The sequence below is a fragment of the Epinephelus moara genome, unplaced genomic scaffold (assembly GCF_006386435.1).
Source record: "Epinephelus moara isolate mb unplaced genomic scaffold, YSFRI_EMoa_1.0 scaffold472, whole genome shotgun sequence".
Classification (NCBI taxonomy): domain Eukaryota; kingdom Metazoa; phylum Chordata; class Actinopteri; order Perciformes; family Serranidae; genus Epinephelus; species Epinephelus moara.
In genome coordinates, this window is record NW_026082402.1 from 5,989 (window position 1) to 17,592 (window position 11,604).

The 11,604-nt window shown below is 41.6% G+C and overlaps 1 long non-coding RNA gene across 1 annotated transcript; it reads left to right on the plus strand.

The window, feature by feature from the left end:
• The first annotated feature begins 353 nt into the window (after positions 1–353).
• On the plus strand, positions 354–3,743 carry LOC126387474 (uncharacterized). Its single transcript, XR_007569678.1, has 2 exons — positions 354–760; positions 865–3,743. It is a non-coding gene; the product is annotated as an uncharacterized LOC126387474 (long non-coding RNA).
• Positions 3,744–11,604: the final 7,861 nt, after the last annotated feature.

The following is an 11,604-nucleotide window of genomic DNA, read 5'->3' on the forward strand; positions in this document are numbered from 1 at the left end:
TGTGTGTGTGTGTGTGTGTGTGTGTGTGTGTATATATATATATATATATATATATATATATATATCCATTCATACAATATACTTCACATTGTTTTAACATCTGAAAAAAAAAATCAGCATTCTGAAGGCGTGGCGGCACACCACCATCAATTACATGTAGCGGAAACTCTGAATGATGTTACGTCCTTAATATACAGTTATATATAATTAGCATAAAGTTACGGAGGTTAGGTTTAGGCAATAAAAGTTAGACTGCTGTGGTTAGGTTTAGGAAAAAGAACCATGTTTGGGTATCTTTAGGTTTAGGCAAGTAAAGTTACTGAGCTTACGTTTAGGAAAAGAAACATGGTGAAGACGTATCTTAAAATGACTCACAGTTCACCCAAAGCTAACACAGATCCATACATGCAACTCCAGGGGAAGTCACGGGTAAAAGTCCAGTTTTTTGTGACCCATCTACCACCCCAACCTGCTTACAAGCCCTCAGGACGGCTTCCATGTTTACTGCCATCAGTGCATTGGTCACTTGATCACAGCCTTTCAAAAAATGTAGGATATGTATGAATTTGGGTGCTTTGCTTTTTGAAGGAAAACATACGAAAAATTTGTGAGAACAGCCTGTTTAAAGTCTTTTCTCTTTTATCATGACTATCTTTGTTAGCTTATTTTAGCTTGGTTTAACTTGCAGGGCATTGTGGGAAGTGTCGGCGGGTCAAAGGTCGAAGGGAACGCCAGAGACAGTATTGCCAGAAGGACTTTGGTGAGTCTAAAGCTTGTAGCTGTGCTGTTTTTAAATAAGTTGTGACAGGATGCTAACTTGAACATGGGATTTGAAACATCATATTAAACTCTGTTTCCTGTTAGTTTTCCGTGCTCGAGTTCTCGGGAAGCTGTACAGAGGCGAGGAGACCCGATACGATGTCCAGATTATCCACACCTACCGGAACAGCTTTCGCCTGGAGCACCGGGAGTTCTTGTGGGTCCCTAATGTGTGTGACTGCCCCCACCTGGAGGAGGGGAAGCAATATATACTGATGGTGCGTCGCCACATTAACTATGAGCACACACTGAACCGCATCTTGTTGGAGGAAGAGAGCTACATGGTGCCCTACAGACCCAGAGAGGACGAGCTGCTGCGACCTCTTGAAAGACTCTGCAGCAACAGAGGACCCAAACAGCCAGCAGAGCTGATGGGACAAGTGTAGAGACAAACTATACGTGTGTGTGTGTGTGTGTGTGTGTGTGTCAGAGAATGAAGCTTTAGAGAATGAAGCTCACTATAAAGCTTTATTCACCTCCATTGTTTAATTTCTGGACCTTCAAAACATCATCAGACTCTGTGTGATTCATGTGACCGCCTGATGAATTCCAGAGTGGCATCTTTGGAGAACAATGACCTTTAGATCATCGACATTTGACATTTAACATTTAAAACCTGCCACATTAGGAAACCAAAAAGACTCCATGTTTATTTGAAAACGTGACTGCCTTATTGTACCATACCGAGCACTTTAGGCGGATGCTTGCGCCCAACTTTAAACACATACCAAAGATAAGAACATTGACTGAAATGGCCTTTTTGTTATTGCTGTTTTTCCAGTTGTCATTCAATTTTTGTATGTGATTGTATTTTTGTCGGTGTAAAATTAAAAGAAAAATCCACCTCAAAACATTAAGATGAAGTACCACTGAACACCATTTTGACATTTTGTCCTCTGCTTATTTCTGAGGATACACTGACTCATCATCTGATACCAAATGTTTTTAGCAATCAGTAAGTGTTAGGTTTTGGTATCAGTCCCTCAGAGTTAAAGTGTGGAGGGCGGTCTTTCTAGAGCTGCCTTAATGTAAACCCGAATTATCCTTAAATTACACCTGAGACTCCATTGTTCCTGTGTTGAGGAACATTGAGGATTGAGGAAAACCAGCTGCTCTTCCAACGTACTGTGGGGAGGGATGATGGACTTTTCCATACCTCCCATCCCAACATGTTCTCATCCCAACTTGACAAATATTGCCGCTTTGTCAATAGACTTTTTTGTCCAAATATGATGCGCTAGATGCCTGTGTCTGCTCTTGGATGCTCAGTTTACATTCGTTACTGCACTTGTATAGTGCTTTTCTAGTCTGCCGACCACTAAAAGCACTTTTTACACTACATGTCACATTCACCCATTCACAGACACAGTCACACACTGGTGGCCAAGGGTACCATGCATGGTGCCACCTGCTACTCAGTAACCTTTCACACACACTCACACACTAATGGAACAGCCTTCGGGAGCAATTTGGGTTCCAGTATCTACCACATGCATTGTGTCTTTCCAAAATTACACTTGTCCTTGAACAGGAAATGTAAAATTTCTGCACGTTAGATCCATACAATAGTTTTCAAAATAAACTTATGTCAGTAAAACATCTGGTTTTTATGTTTATTTCCTTGTGCAACAAAAGCAAGTGGTTGATTTAGAAAAAAAACATAATGGTGTGGCTCAACATTCAAACAGGAATTGGACAGCAGGCTGCTGGTTTAGAGTCTGGGGTTTGTGGGACCCATCTGCCACTCCCTCTACCTGCCCTATAGAGACTTTACAGCTCCTTATATTACATTGTTTCCGGCAGCATTTCAAACTGACGCCGTCCGGCGGTGTATCATACCGCTGGGGAATGTGTCTTTTTTGCGTTGTGTAATGCCAAAATCACTGACAAAGAGGCACCATTTGATGAGTTTGTAATGAGACAGAGCTGCCTATCCCTCTACTTCCGGCAGCCTTGCTTGAACCACACCCAACTCCAAACTCTACCTTGATTTTGATCTTAACTATACATCTGTTTTTTGTGTCTCCATCTTGCATTATTGTGACATTATCGTGTTGACAAAATCTGTCCACAGACAGACAGACAGACAGACAAATAAACACCTGGCAAAATACTCAAATGGCTGCTGTGGTTGTTCTCACTACAATAGGTGTCACCAGGATTACATTTTACCATGATGACACACACACACACACACACACACACACACACACACACAAACTCATCAGGTGAAAACAGTACCAGCCATCACAACCAGATTCTTACTTCTTTCTTCTTTTAAACAACTTTACATTAAAATCTAACATATTATAACTCTGCTTTCACCTATCATCTGTCTTTCAAACAGCACATGTAACTGAATGTAAAAGCAACAAGTTCATGGTGCAACATGCAATCAGGATTTAGAGGTGGATTTTTTTTTTAAGTTTGAACTCCAGATATAGTCACAACATATTGCTTCACCATGTATTTATATATTTAAAAAAAATATGCTTAAACCATAACACATTCAGTTGTGTGTCACTTGTTTAACATCTTTTATAGTGTCTGTGTTGTGGTATTCATTTTTAAAGTGTGTTATATTAGGTATGCTTTGTGATACTTTATGTGAAAGAGATTATGAATTATACAGTATTTTATTGTGTGGCACTGATTAGCTACAGATATACTAAAGTATAATCTGATTTTAATTGTTTTCAGAAAACCTTCAGTCTGTTTAATGGTCAGTTAACTTCTGTGCTGTGTGGTATGCATTTGAAATATTTATATAAACATCTTGTCTCAAACCTCATCGACATGTGCCAAAATAATGTCTTTATAATTTTTGTCCATGTTGTGTATGAATTATAATGACCCACTCTTCTGAATATTTACTTTTTGTAGACAAAAAGCAATTGAATTTGGCATTAAACATTTTAAAATTATTTGTGCTGCTTAGTTTAACACAGCAGACGTGAGATCAGCAGCGTTTGTAAGAAAACAATGTATTCACAAAAAAGCGTCATATCTACAACAAAGGAAACATTAAACTACACACAATATAACTGTATATGTTTAGGTTTTGACTGAGACCGATTACTGCTCCTTAACTGTGAGGAAGTCATCGCAGAAGGCTCAGTGTGCCTTCAGTGGAAAAGCCAGTCCCACATTTCCACATACCAACACCAGCATGAACATTCGGGGGAATATGGGGGCTATTTTAGATTCACAACACAGTTCTCCTCAGCAGGCGTGACTACTTCATCTGAAGACATGAGACAGAAAGCTTCTATTATCTCTTGAAGTGATTTTAGGTTGGTTTTTTTTAGTTTTTTTTTAGGGTTTTTTTGCACTCTTGGTTTCTATTTAACGGTTTCAAAATAGAGTAACAAATACAAACAAAGTGTAAACAAGAATCAAGTGATGGGCGTACTGTAAAGCAACATAATGTGAATATGCAATATTCCTCATTTTAAGTCAAATGTGAAGTATTTCTGCCTTGGTTTAACAAACCTCTGGTGTTGAACTTCATAGAACATCATTATTTTCTGTTTAGCTGCCTCTCAGTCACTCTGTCAGACCATCCAACACTGCGCATTTAAAGGTCCATCATTTAAAAAAAAAAAGATGCAGAGAAAGTACTGAAAGAGAATCTGTTATCTCTTTGGCCCATGTACGAAAGCCCAGAGAGGTACCAAAAAGAAATTCTGGTGATCCAGTCAGTTGTAATGGGTTTTCTTTCCTGTGTGTTTCCGACTTAAGAACAGGTTAAAAAAAGGTTTTGTCAGGATAAGTTCTTGGCAAAAAAACTTTTTTCATCTATATAAAAAGTTTTGGCAGGTGAAAAGAAAAAATGTTTTTATACCATGTCAGCCACAGGAGGCTGAAGGGCACCATAACCTCTAAAAAAGGAAAATCATTCCAGGTTAGTTTTCATTTTTCCATGCCCTCAAAACATAGAAAGATAGATTAATAAATCTGACAATTATAACACTGTTTCACTTGAAGACCTTTATCACATATGCCTAAAACTGTAGGCAGTTCAATTACACAATAAAGCTACAAGCTTATTTCCATTGTGATCCTCTGGGGGAGGGGGTACATATATTATGTTAGCAAGTTATGTAAAATTACTGTCATGTCTCTGTTTGGGCAAAAAATTTATTTAAATCTGCACTAATCTGCAATTGGTGTCGGATGGCTGTGGCTCAGGAGGTAGAGCGTGTTGTACATTAATTGGAAGATTGGTAGTGTAATCGAGTCTTCCAGTCTGCATGTCGAAGTATCCTTGGTCAAGATACTGAACCCCAAATTGCTCCCAATGACTGTTCCATCAATGTGCGAGTGTGTATGACTGAGTAGCAGGTGCCTCGGCCACCAGTATGTAAATGTGTGTGTGAATGGGAGATTGTGACATGTAGTGTTAAAGTGCTTTGAGTGGTCAAATGACTAGAAAGGTGCTATATATGCGCAGGTCCAAGTGGCCAAAATTAGTTTCCTTCATAGGGTTGCTGGGCTCAGCCTTAGAGATAGGGTGAGGAGCTCAGACATCCGGAGAAAGCTCGGAGTAAAGTCGATACTCCTTTATATTCAAAGGAGTCGGTTGAGGTGGATCAGGATGCCCCCTGGGCAGACCAAGAACACACTAGAGCTGGAAACAGCTGGAAACAGCTGGAAACAGCTGGAAAGTGTTGCTGGGGAGAGGGACGTCTGGAGTTCTTCGCTAAGCCTGCTGCCCCGGCCCTAGATTAGCAGATGAAAATGGATGGATGGGTATATGGATGGATGGACCTGTTCAAAAACTTACTTGTTTCACAAATGAAAAATATAAATAAGGAACTTTTAAGTATTATTCTGGAAAAATCTTTTTTCATCTGTCTTTAAGTCATAAACACAGGAGAGATAAACAATTTAAATCAGGTTTAGAAAATGAATCACCATGAGAAAAACAATCATTCTTACTTGCCTCTCAGGGCTTCCATACTCTGGACTCTTCATGAACAAATCTTTCTTTGTTACTGTCAATGAGGCACTTCAGGATTAGTTCTTCATTAAATTAAATTAGTTGTCTGGTTTATAACTGTTAGCACAAAGTTAAATAAAGTTCATGCTATTATTCTGTGAACTTTGAACTAATTTGCAGCAGTCACTGGATTGAAAAGGCCTTAATTAATAGATGTTCGAGCAATAATTTTACATTTTGGATATGCTTATTGGCTTTTGTGAAAATAATTAGCTGAGAAATTCTACACCACTCTGTGTCTGTGCATATATGGGGCTATAGCTGGATGTTGATTAGCTTTTGCTTAGAATAAAAACTTGAAACAGGGCACATTTAACTTGGTTCTGTCCAAAGCTCAAAAATTGGTCTAACTGCCCCTCTAAAGCTCTTCGGTTATATCTGTTTGTTTAGTCTGTACATGAACAGAAATGTCAGATTAACAGGTTGTGGTTTTAAGGGGAGATACATACTGAGATCATCCCTCCGCAGACACAGTGTACTTCCTAAAATGATGAGCAGATTTTTAATGTTTATACTGTAACTAGTAACAAATACCTGAATTTGACTGCAGGTGTGAAGCCAATCACTGAAATGTGTTTTATCATCTTGACATAACTGGGTGTCATATAGTATCATTCAACATGAGTTTTGAGTTACAAGACTAGATTTAAAAAAAAAAAAAAAAAAAAAAAAAAAAAGGTGGTTAGTATTAGTTTGTTAGTATTAGTTTTAAAATAACCAACCACAACACCTGCTGCTGACTGCACAGATTAATCCTCAGAGACATCTGATTTAGTGTTTATTTGACTACAAAATCCTTCACATATCATCAACTTTGAATTCTAAGGTTCTATCTGACATTTGTAGTTATTAACATTATGTGAGGTGGTTTATTTATTTATTTATTTATTTTCAGTTATATGCATTTCTTAACCTTTTTTTTTCGGTAACAAAAAGGTTCATATCATTTTTGCTGATTGGAATGCAAAAGCTTTGAAGCTCCATATCTCCAAACTGCTCAGAACACAGATAGAACCTTAGAATTCTAAGGTGGCAATATGACTGGACACCCTCGCACAAATGATCTGCCTAAATATTTAGTTAATTTATTTGATTATAGTTGCAACAACGTTCACTACATGATGCAAACAAATTTTATAAGCTACTAAAATGTTACAGTAAGGATCTCTTTCATCAGAGGTTATGTTTGAACTTTGATGCTATTAGCCTAAAGTTCTCTGTTTCCAAATTTGAGAAAGATTTGTTCATGATCAAAACCACTGACATCCTGTCTCGGATCAGGGGACTAACAGGGCTATATTTGTTCGGGCGGATTCTTTTGTTTATCAGAAAGATAAAAACATCACTGGGATGTGTGTCTCTGTTCCGACATTACATTAAATATCAAGAATTCTTACTCTCTTATAATATTAAAGGTATAAATACAGCCAAAAATTGAAAATAAAACTATAATAAAAGTTCATAATGTAGCCACCTACTTACTGTGATCATTATACAGATTGACAGTTCACCCTCTCTGATCCCTTTGGCAATTCATACTGTGTGTTTCCAAACCACAGTCAAGTCCTCACTGGTGGTTTTACTATTGGAGTTTACAGTTTAGAGCGTCATTCAGTTCTTCTGACATTAACAGGGCACTGCGCCCTCTGAGTGGTCCTTGTCACAGCACTGAGTCTTGAACCCTGATCCTGTGACTTCCAGTCATGAAAATCTCCTGCAGGGCACTGCAAGGAGGCTCCAGGAGTCCTCTGCTGACCTTGGTGCCTCCCTCCTGCCTGGCCCCTGACAGAGCATGTCAGACACTGACAGAGACGTGGCGGGAGGATCCTGAGCGTCGTTTGATACGTGCACGGCGAGGTCTGGATTCAGACTGACAGCTGCACAGAGGGCCCAGCAGCAGCCAGAGGTAGAGGATCACACAGGCCCAGCAGGACGACATCTTCACACAGAAGGTAGACCAGCTGCCGTGGGTAAAAGTGGTCTCCAACACTGCTGACTCGTAGCTGGAGGAGGACAGCACAGTTTAACTCCATACTACTGCAAGTGCTTGGAAACTGGTCAAAAATTAGCAAAATAAGGAGGGGAGCAGAATATTAAGTTTATTTTTTTTATTTTTTTTGCTGCCCCTCCCTGTGACTTCGAGAAAAAATGCAGCACCCTTCCCAAAATAATATATATGAAAAATGAATGACTTGGTACAAGTCATTTTATCAGGAATAAAAGTGCACAAAAAGAACTAGAATTACCACCTCAGGGTTGTATGCCTCCACAAACCACTCAAGTTGCACTTACAGTTACTTCACACCATCATCCCTCCTGGCAGCACAGAAGATCTATACAATCAGCAGTTTCAAGGTCCACACCCAAGATTAGTGTAATCAATTGAGTATCTGACTAATTGTCTCTCCTTCTGTTCCTGAGTTATGACACTGAATAATGGCCAGAAGTGTTTTTTGTAGAACACTATGATGTCTTGGGGAAGTTGACCTTTGACCTTCAACTACCAAAGTCTAGTCAGTTCACTCTTAAGTAGACATTTGTGACAAATTTGAGGAAACTCCCTCAAGGTCTTTTAAAATATTGCATTCACGAGAATGCAAGGATGGGGTCACAGTTACCTTGACCTTTGAGCACCAAATTCTAATCAGTTTATTCATGATTTGAAGTGGATATTTGTGCCAAATTTGAAGAAATTCCCTTATGGTGTTCTTGAGATAACATGTTTATGAGCATGAGACAGATGCATGATCACAATGACCTTGACCTTTGACCATCCAAATCCAATCAGATCATTGTTGATTACAGGTAATGTTTGTAACAAACCTGCAAAATTTCCCTCAAGGCGTTGTTGAGTTATCCCGTTCAAGAGAATGGGATGGCTGGATGGACAGACATATGGATGGATGGACAACCCAAAATCATAATATCTTTGCCCACAGCTATCACTGGTGCAGAGGCATAAATATGCACCAAATTTAACAGGACATACTGTAATTTAAGGGTTAGTATATAAATGGAATAATAATTTTCATATAGCTACCAAATCGTACAATAGAAGTGAAATTACTGACTGCCAAATTTAAGGTTGCTATCTCCACTTACCAAAGAGTTCTTTGTAGTTTCTATCCCCAGTCGTAAAAATGGAGGACGGTGGAACTGGTGTAATGGTACGTGTCCACAGGACCCTTTATTTCTGTCACTTCCCATTCATTATCCATGCCAGCAGCCATGCAATGCATGCATGTAGCATTGTGTGACATTTTGAGAGATGGGGCTTTTGCTCAACAATTGCATAAAGTTGAAACTAGGCAACTTCATGCAAATCAGGGGCCCCCACACCACTTGCCACCTCTGGAAGATCCTAAAAAGCTTTTAAACTAACTGTTGTCAATCTAAAATGAAGACAGGTTCAGCAACTGCATGGCTTATTTATTATCAAGTGTTTTCAGAGACATATTTCATTTTAAGCAAAAGGTCCCAAACAAGTTGCTATGTTGGCCCTGTTTGAAACCAGGGAGCAGTCAGCCCATGTGCCTCATGGCACGTCCATCAAGTGTCAAATGCTGGTCCCAAAATGCTCCTGTGGACAGGATTATTCAAGATGGCGCCCCCAGTGCGGACGCCTGTTACAGCAGCTCCTGCTCACCGCTGAGCTTTTTTCACTTTCTTTTCATTTAACTTTCTTATTTTGAGTTTTCTTTCAGTTAGCTAGCTAGCACTTATGTTCTGTTTTGTTATGGAGACGAAGACCGCTCTCTTTATAGCGGTCTTTCTCCCATTTTGATATGGATACGATCGTGTCCGAGGACCCGGCGCCCAGCCGTGCCTCCATTGTTTACACTCGGGACCAGCTGTTAGTGCGGCCCGAGGAGAGGCACAACATTCCCGGCGAGCTGCGGAGAAGGAAACGGGGATGACGCGCTGGAGTGCAGCGCCGACAATGGAGTACAGTACAAACCCGTCCTCCCGTCCGTCCGTCATGGGGAAGGTAAGATCGCTCCCCAACAAGATGGACGAGCTGTCGGCGCTGACTCGCCATCAGAGGGAGTACCGGCAGAGCAGCGTGCTGGTGTTTATCGAGACATGGCTGAACGCAGAAGTACCGGACACGATCGCCGCGCTGGACGGATTCCAGCTCATCAGGCACGACAGGACAGCAGACAACGGTAAGAGGAAAGGAGGGGGGGCTGGCTGTGTTTGTGAATGATAAGGCCCGTTTCCACTGAAGAAGTTCCTGGTACTATTTGGGGGGCAGGAACTACTACAGGAACGTCCTCTCGCTCTGCCCTCTCAACCGCCGTGTCTCCACTGAGAGAGCGGAGTACGAGGAAGGTTCCTGTAAAGTTACGGGCTCTGGATGTGACGTAATCGTTGCACGACCATTTTGACCGGGGCGACGTAGGGACGTTGTTAGCTGTTAGCCGATAGCGGTGTCTGTAATAACTCAGTAAATGGCCCGTGAAAAAAACATTTTTTCCAGCGGATGTCTTAGTTACAACATGATTGAGCTAACTGGAGTAGTTTCATGTCGTATCCGACAACGGGAGGCTTTTAACAGATGCTGTTGTGAGCTGTCCCTGTCAGCTGCAGCCACTACTGATGCTTTCCAGACATCGTGATTTCCCATAACTGAATAAATACCACACATAGCAACACAAAACTGCTTTGCTAGCTCAATCATGTTGTAACTAAGATATCCGCTGGAAAGAATATTTTTTTCACGGGCCATTTAGTGAGTTTTTTTTACATGGCGGCGGAAGCTATATGAACGAGCTAACCCTCGTCTGCTGAGTTTTAAAAATGCCGGCTATTTTGTAGCTTTCTGTTCACGTCACATCCCTCCTTGAGTATATCCAATCAGCACCAAGTAAACCCCAAGCCCCAGCCAGGAGTCTTTCGGGGCCGTTCTGAGTACCTACCCCAAGGCAGGGACTTGTTTAGCCCCCGTAAAAGTTACGGAACTCTGTCCCTCGGGGGTGGTTCCTGCGGTGGAGACACGCACCAACGGCCCCGGCCCCGTAAAATTACCCCGAAGTTCCTGCGGTGGAAACGGGCCTATAGATGGTGTAACTCTGGGCACATCACTATCAAGGAACAGCATTGCTGCAGGGACATTGAGCTGCTGGCTGTTGGCATGAGACCATATTATGTACCCAGGGAGTTTTCTCATGTCATTATGGTAGCAGTGTATGTCCCCCCGTCTGCAAAGGCTGAGTCTGCTTGTGACATTCTCCACTCTGTTACAAGTAGGCTGCAAACACAGCACCCTCAGGCCCTCCTACTGATCTATGGGGACTTCAACCACGCCTGTCCATCCACCACCCTGCCCACCTTCACCCAGGATGTTTCCTGCCACACCAGAGACAATAAAACACTGGATTTATCTTATGCCAACACCAAGGAGGCATACCACTCATCCCCCCCTGCCCCCCCTGGGAAGAGCTGATCACAACCTGCTTCATCTTCTGCCTGTCTACAGACATCTGGTGCAGAGAGAACCAGCAACCACCCGCACTGTGAAAAGATGGTCTGAGGAGGCCCAGAAAGACTGCTTCGATCAGGCGGGGAAAGGAAGGATTTAAAAAGAAGATGGAGGAACAGCTGCAGCAGAGCAACGTCAGCGGGGAGAGGTCTGAAAACCATCTCAGGACACAAACAACCAGACTCCCAGGCCAGAGGCGACCAGCAGTGGGTGAATGATCTGAATCTGTTCTTCAATAGATTTGATCAGTCTGCCCCTCCCCTGGCCCAGACATCACGGCTGCAACCCCCCTCATCCTCAC